Below are 7,442 nucleotides of genomic sequence, written 5' to 3' on the forward strand. Positions count from 1 at the left end.
TCACAATTACACATCTTGGGGGCTTCTCTCGGGTCTTGAGCTTTTTACCCCTTTCTTCCTTAAACCATCAGCTTAACCATATTACAACCCTTGAAAGACTCTTTGAGGTGTACATACACTTGTGCAAAGTTCGGCTAGAGCTACGTTCGGCCTGATTCCTAACGGAGTCGTAGGCAACCTCATATTGAGGTGCGGCCACATTCATATGCATGATCGAGTCAAAAGAATATCCAAAGCTTACCCTGTAACACCCCCAAATTACTCTCCAATAATAATGATTACAAAGCCTGATTAAGAGAGTAACTTGAGAGCATTACCGCCACGTGATTACGTAAGGCTTTTCAAAAACAGAGACTTGCAACGGAGAAAATACATACTTAACCTTTATATTGATAATAATAGTAATAGTAGATTTCAAAATTGAACCATATGAGAATTTTTCATACAAAACGTCAACCATGAGACCTAGACTACATGATTATCGCCCTTCATCCCCAATGTCATATTTAGATCAAGTCGAGTCATCATCACCTATCTACTTATCATAATGATAAGTAGGGCTAAGCCAAAACAAAAGAGAAATACGTATTAGCAAAACGCTAAGTACATACCAATGCTAGATACGTAAAATCAAGTTATTTAATTACACATGCTTTCGTAAGATTAGCGTTTATAAATAGCATTTATTCAAACCTTCCATAAATAGAAACTTCACATCAAGAAACGTTTAGAAACATTCCAAAAATTATCAACATTTCAAAACCAACGACTTTCCCAAAATAGATTCCAATAGAAATGGAAGATCAATATTTTCGTAAACCATTTTTCCACCTAAGTGTGCACACCCCCCAAGCTAGTAACTCCTTACATAGTGCTATCAAGGGGAAAGACTAGGTCATACATAGTCCATAGTCTTCAATTTTATCTCCACATAGTGGGAGTCATAAAAATCCAATATATATCTTTGATAAATCAACCTTCCAATTCCCATGTATGGGATTTCAACAACATTTGCTCTTTAAAATGAATTTGAATTCAAGTATGTGTATAAACAACTTTTAGATCATTGAAATTATTTCCAAAGATCAAACAGTAAAACATTTCACAATATTCATTTCATTTCATAAACATTCATAAATCCTTGTTCAACTTTCAAACATTTCATCATTCAAAACACAAAACACATTTGTATAAAATCACATATTTAAAGATCTAGCCACGAGTACGTACCTTGATCTTTACAACTATTCCACCTAGATTTACAACCACGAACTATCTCCTAAATAAACATTATATGGAGTATATTAAATAAGAATCAAATATGAAACCTTACAAAAATCATAAATTGAAAATATATATTAGTTTTAAAAGACTAACCGCAAAACAATATAAACTAGCAAAGGTCACGGGAAAGTTCACGTTGAAAAGGAGGAGTCAGATCTTGCAGAGGCCATATCTCATAGTATATAACTCCAAATTGGGTGATTCTTGAGCCTAACCTCAAGCAGTGGCGTATCCAGGAATTCCGAACTGTGGGTTCGGAATCTTAAAAAACAAAAGATGCTCATATATTAATTAAATATTCAATATATAAGTTCAAATTTTTTATTACAAATGGATGGATTAAACAGTTAAAAAATAATAAATAAATAATAAAAAAAAAAACCCTACAAAAGCATTCTTCGAGTTTTATACTTTGAAAGCGTGCTAAAACATTACTACTTCTATAAATGATAAATCTTTAATTATATTGCAAAAAATCAATATTACACGAAAAACAAAAATCCCAAGTCCCCAATAAACACAAATTTGACAATGTAAAATTTTTCTAATTATCAATTAAAAGACCAAGTTAAAATTTTAAATTCTAAGTTTCTAAATTCAATTTGTACGTCAACAATATATCAAAACTAATTAAACAAATCAATAATTAATCTAATTATCACTAATTTACAAACAAATAAAGATTTAAGAATTAAGAGGAGTAGAGAAATAAGAGGACTGTTGAAACTAATACGTACTAAAGGATAAAAACAATAATAATCTTAAATAAGTATGAAGCAAGTAAAATAAAGAACTCAATAATATTTCTTCATGCTTAATTCACCAAATACAAGAGCCATATATGTAGGCTAACAAACAACAAATAATAAGCTAAAAAACTGAAAGTATAATGCCATGATTAAACCCACTAAATAAACTCATTAACTTCTAAGTTCATTTGACTCTCTAACTTAACAAAATGACCAACATACTACTCCTAAAATTATTGACCCAACTATGGACTAACTGATGAAGAACAACGGAAGAAATCGAAAGGAAAAAAAAAACAAAAAAAAATGAGGGTGGCTGGTCTCGAACCCATGATCAAGAGGAGCCTCACTACACTATTAGTCACTCCCTTACCAATATGCCAGAGTTACATATTTGTATATTTACTTCACAAAAATTTCTTTTAACCTTATTTTTTTTCTTTTTTAAAAAAAAAAAATCAAAACTTATTATTTTTTTTCAAAAAATCTGGGGGTTCAATGAACCCCCTTGAACCCCCCCTAGATCCGCCCATGACCTCAAGGATTTTTTTAGAAGAACAACTTTGTCTCAAACAGCAAAAGGCTAAAAATGAACAGAAGTGGCTGAAAAATGGCCTGGAACATATACGAGATGAAGAAGTACGAAAATGGGAGGAAGAGAGAAGAAAGAAGGATGGAACTTTAAGGGCAAGAGACTTTTGGCTTAAAATGGCTGAACTTTGGGTTCTATTTATAGAGTTTGAGAGTCCTATTGACATCATGTATGATGTCAACAACTTGGGGGGTCAAGGACGTTTATGAGGTCATGTTATTGACATCATGTATGAGGTCATGTTATTGACATCATGTATGATGTCAACAACTTGGGGGCCAAGTATTCAAGTTTGTAAGAGAATTTTGTGACTTTGGTCATGCTTTAGGAGTAAGAAATGGACTTAGGTCCTTTGGCAAAGAAATACTCAAGGTAGAAAAAATCTTATTTTCGGCTACTAAATTCCCGGCTTGCATATCAAAATCTTTTATAAAACATAATTTTAACCAAATGATTTTCGTAAATAAAACTAAATAAAATTCTTTTAATTTGTGTCACTTTAAAACATAATAATATGTATTATTAATAAATTACGACGTATTCAAGTCAAAACATAATTAATATTTTATAAAACGAGTTAAAATACGGGGTATTACAGTCTACCCCCCTTAAAAGAAGTTTCGACCTCGAAACTTAAGACAAAAACAATCCATGTTAATCCAATTTGACTCATGCACAACTTGAAATGTCTCAAAATTACTCAAAATATATCAAAATGGTCAAAAGCGCGATACTCTATCGCATTCTACCCCCCTTAAAATGAGTTACGCCCCCGTAACTCTGCCACATTGAATCTGTATCTAAACAAATTGTTGAATCATCACTTTCCAAATTATTTGTACTTTAGACTAATTCATTGAATCAATAATTTATTTGACCCTTTACTTTTTATCAATAAACAACGAATAAGAGAATTTAACAAATTATTACTACACTAATAAACAACTTTTTTTTTTTTTTTTGAAAACAACACTAATAAACAACTTAAATAGCCATCAATTCATCTTTCCAAATTTAGAAACATAAATAATTTTAAAATAAGTTGGAAAAACTCATAAAACTTTCATTTTCTTTGTTTCATTATTATTATTATTTTTAAATACTATACTGTGAGATTACTCTCTAATAATAATTATGAAAATTCTCAATTCATATAGAATGATTTACTTAAAAACAAATTAAGAAATATAATAAATTTTTTTTGAAAATTAAGAGATCGAAAATCCATTTTCATATTCTTAAAAAGATATATATATTTTTTTTAAACGAACTTTAATTTATATAAAGGAACTCAATGTACATAATACGATTACGATAAATAACATACATAACTTTACGTTAATAACTCATTAGTACAAGAAATATTGTCATCCTCTCTTTACAACAAATAGACTTAATAATTTTGTCTCAATGAATTCTTTCCCAAATTTTATCCACTTTCCTCCATAATCAAGCAGGACAAGAAACAATACGTTAAAACTTATAATATTTTATTATTCTTAGTCACTTCAAATAACAATAATCAAACTTTCATAACCCAACTTCCATCTCATGATTTCCCATCAATGTACTTTCATAATTTGACTATGATCATCTCATTATCTTTTCCTCAAATCTTTCTTGAACTCAGACATCATTAATATCAACACGATTGATTTTGTTGCCAAACCATGAAGTATATTTCTTTTAACATCAATATACTATGTACTCTATAAAAACTCAATATCTATAAATTCACGAAATCTTTTCACAAAATCCTATCTCCTTATAAACAATGACAAAAATTGTGATCAAACCCTTTATTCCAATAATACGACTTCCTTATACTTCTTATTCACAACCTTTCAATTAAAGTAAACTATTTTGGAATTTTCAACTTTCAACAATGCCATAAAAAGTCATTACCACAATTCTCATTACAATATAAAGACTTCTCGACTTCAAATGTAAAATGATCATAACTTAGTATCAATATATACCATAATAGTCTTTATCTTTACAGAATGTAACTTGATTCCACCAATTACTATCAAAGTATCAAACCTTTAATTTTCATTTCTAACATGTAATATATACTCCCTTCTCCAACCTTACTAGATTTTCAAAACTTGCGGGAAACTTTAAAATTAGTTCTATCCCCAACATAATTTTCACTTCATCCAACCCAAATAAGGTAGATACATACTTCTTGATCTCAACATCATATAATTTCACTCAACATTAAAATCAACCAAAATTGGACACCAATATACGTTGTATGATTCAAATTAGACATGTGTCTATCACAAATCCAATTATGCCATACAAGGTCATAAAAAAAAATTAAATTAATCATTACACACTCTTAATAATTTTCCATAAATGGTTAAATAACACAACTTGCATTAGAACTCATGTATAAACCATGATTCAACTTGCTTGAATCTCACAGCTAGTGTTTCACAATTTGAAAATGCATTTAGTCCATGTAAGGAATATACAATCATTCATAGGTTTCTACTTATAACCATGCAAAGAAATAATAATTATATATTTTCATATTTAGTTAAATCCATGAAAGGAATAATGTAATTCATAACTATATCCATGCTTCCATTTTCCAGGTAAGGAAGTGAAATAATTATTCCATGTAAGGAAATAAATCATCAATATCTCTAATGAACTAATTCCAACATTAGGAATAATTGCTCAGTAACCACTTCACCAATATATCATGCAATAAATAAATTCCCAAATATGCAAAAGTTTATTAACTTTCCTTCATAAATGAATGACTTCGAACCCCAAGCACTATAATTCGGAACTCACATCTTTATAGCATAATCTGGAATTTTTTTTCCATATGCACAAAATTCACATAAATTTCAAAATAATTTGAAATTAATTATAAATTCCGCTTTAATTTTGAAGATATATATATAATTTTTTTCAAGATATAATACCTAATTCACGATATAATAGATTAGTTGGGTATGTGAGATCCCAGGTAGGAGAGGCTAGGAACGACGTTGTCCAGAGCCCAAGTCCCACCTTCGACAGAGCTCACTAACAATCCAACATATCCATAATAAATATAGAAAATAGATTTTATACAAATTAAGTTTCAAGAAAACAATATAGAATGCGAAACTCTATCGTATTTGCCCATCTTAAGTCTACCCATCAATTTTATTTTCACTTTTTATCTTATTTTAACCCGGAAAACTGATACCATTTTGTAACACCCCCAAATTACTCTCCAATAATAATGATTACAAAGCCTGATTAAGAGAGTAACTTGAGAGCATTACCGCCACGTGATTACGTAAGGCTTTTCAAAAACAGAGACTTGCAACGGAGAAAATACATACTTAACCTTTATATTGATAATAATAGTAATAGTAGATTTCAAAATTGAACCATATGAGAATTTTTCATACAAAACGTCAACCATGAGACCTAGACTACATGATTATCGCCCTTCATCCCCAATGTCATATTTAGATCACGTCGAGTCTTCATCACCTATCTACTTATCATAATGATAAGTAGGGCCAAGCCAAAACAAAAGAGAAATACGTATTAGCAAAACGCTAAGTACATACCAATGCTAGATACGTAAAATCAAGTTATTTAATTACACATGCTTTCGTAAGATTAGCGTTTATAAATAGCATTTATTCAAACCTTCCATAAATAGAAACTTCACATCAAGAAACGTTTAGAAACATTCCAAAAATTATCAACATTTCAAAACCAACGACTTTCCCAAAATAGATTCCAATAGAAATGGAAGATCAATATTTTCGTAAACCATTTTTCCACCTAAGTGTGCACACCCCCCAAGCTAGTAACTCCTTACATAGTGCTATCAAGGGGAAAGACTAGGTCATACATAGTCCATAGTCTTCAATTTTATCTCCACATAGTGGGAGTCATAAAAATCCAATATATATCTTTGATAAATCAACCTTCCAATTCCCATGTATGGGATTTCAACAACATTTGCTCTTTAAAATGAATTTGAATTCAAGTATGTGTATAAACAACTTTTAGATCATTGAAATTATTTCCAAAGATCAAACAGTAAAACATTTCACAATATTCATTTCATTTCATAAACATTCATAAATCCTTGTTCAACATTCAAACATATTTCATCATTCAAAACACAAAACACATTTGTATAAAATCACATATTTAAAGATCTATCCACGAGTACGTACCTTGTTCTTTACAACTATTCCACCTAGATTTACAACCACAAACTATCTCCTAAATAAACATTATATGGAGTATATTAAATAAGAATCAAATATGAAACCTTACAAAAATCATAAATTGAAAATAGATATTAGTTTTGAAAGACTAACCGCAAAACAATATAAACTAGCAAAGCTCACGGGAAAGTTCACGTTGAAAAGGAGGAGTCAGATCTTGCAGAGGCCATATCTCATAGTATACCAAATTGGGTGATTCTTGAGCCTAACCTCAAGGATTTTTCGAGAAGAACAACTTTGTCTCAAACAGCAAAAGGCTAAAAATGAACAGAAGTGGCTGAAAAATGGCCTGGAACATATACGGGATGAAGAAGTATGAAAATGGGAGGAAGAGAGAAGAAAGAAGGATGGAACTTTAAGGGCAAGAGACTTTTGGCTTAAAATGGCTGAACTTTGGGTCCTATTTATAGAGTTTGAGAGTCCTATTGACATCATGTATGATGTCAACAACTTGGGGGTCAAGGAAGTTTATGAGGTCATGTTATTGATATCATGTATGATGTTAACAACTTGGGGGCCAAGTATTCAAGTTTGTAAGAGAATTTTGTGACTTTGGTC

General features: G+C 30.3%; 1 long non-coding RNA gene across 1 annotated transcript; it reads right to left on the reverse strand.

Moving 5' to 3' along the window:
* Window positions 1-248: 248 nt before the first annotated feature.
* Window positions 249-7,060, reverse strand: LOC145637936 (uncharacterized). Its single transcript, XR_014114549.1, has 3 exons — window positions 6,978-7,060; window positions 1,231-1,279; window positions 249-535 (listed from the first exon to the last, which is right to left on the reverse strand). It is a non-coding gene; the product is annotated as an uncharacterized LOC145637936 (long non-coding RNA).
* Window positions 7,061-7,442: the final 382 nt, after the last annotated feature.

This window comes from Chenopodium album, chromosome 7, assembly GCF_948465745.1.
Source record: "Chenopodium album chromosome 7, dcCheAlbu1.1, whole genome shotgun sequence".
NCBI lineage: Eukaryota > Viridiplantae > Streptophyta > Magnoliopsida > Caryophyllales > Amaranthaceae > Chenopodium > Chenopodium album.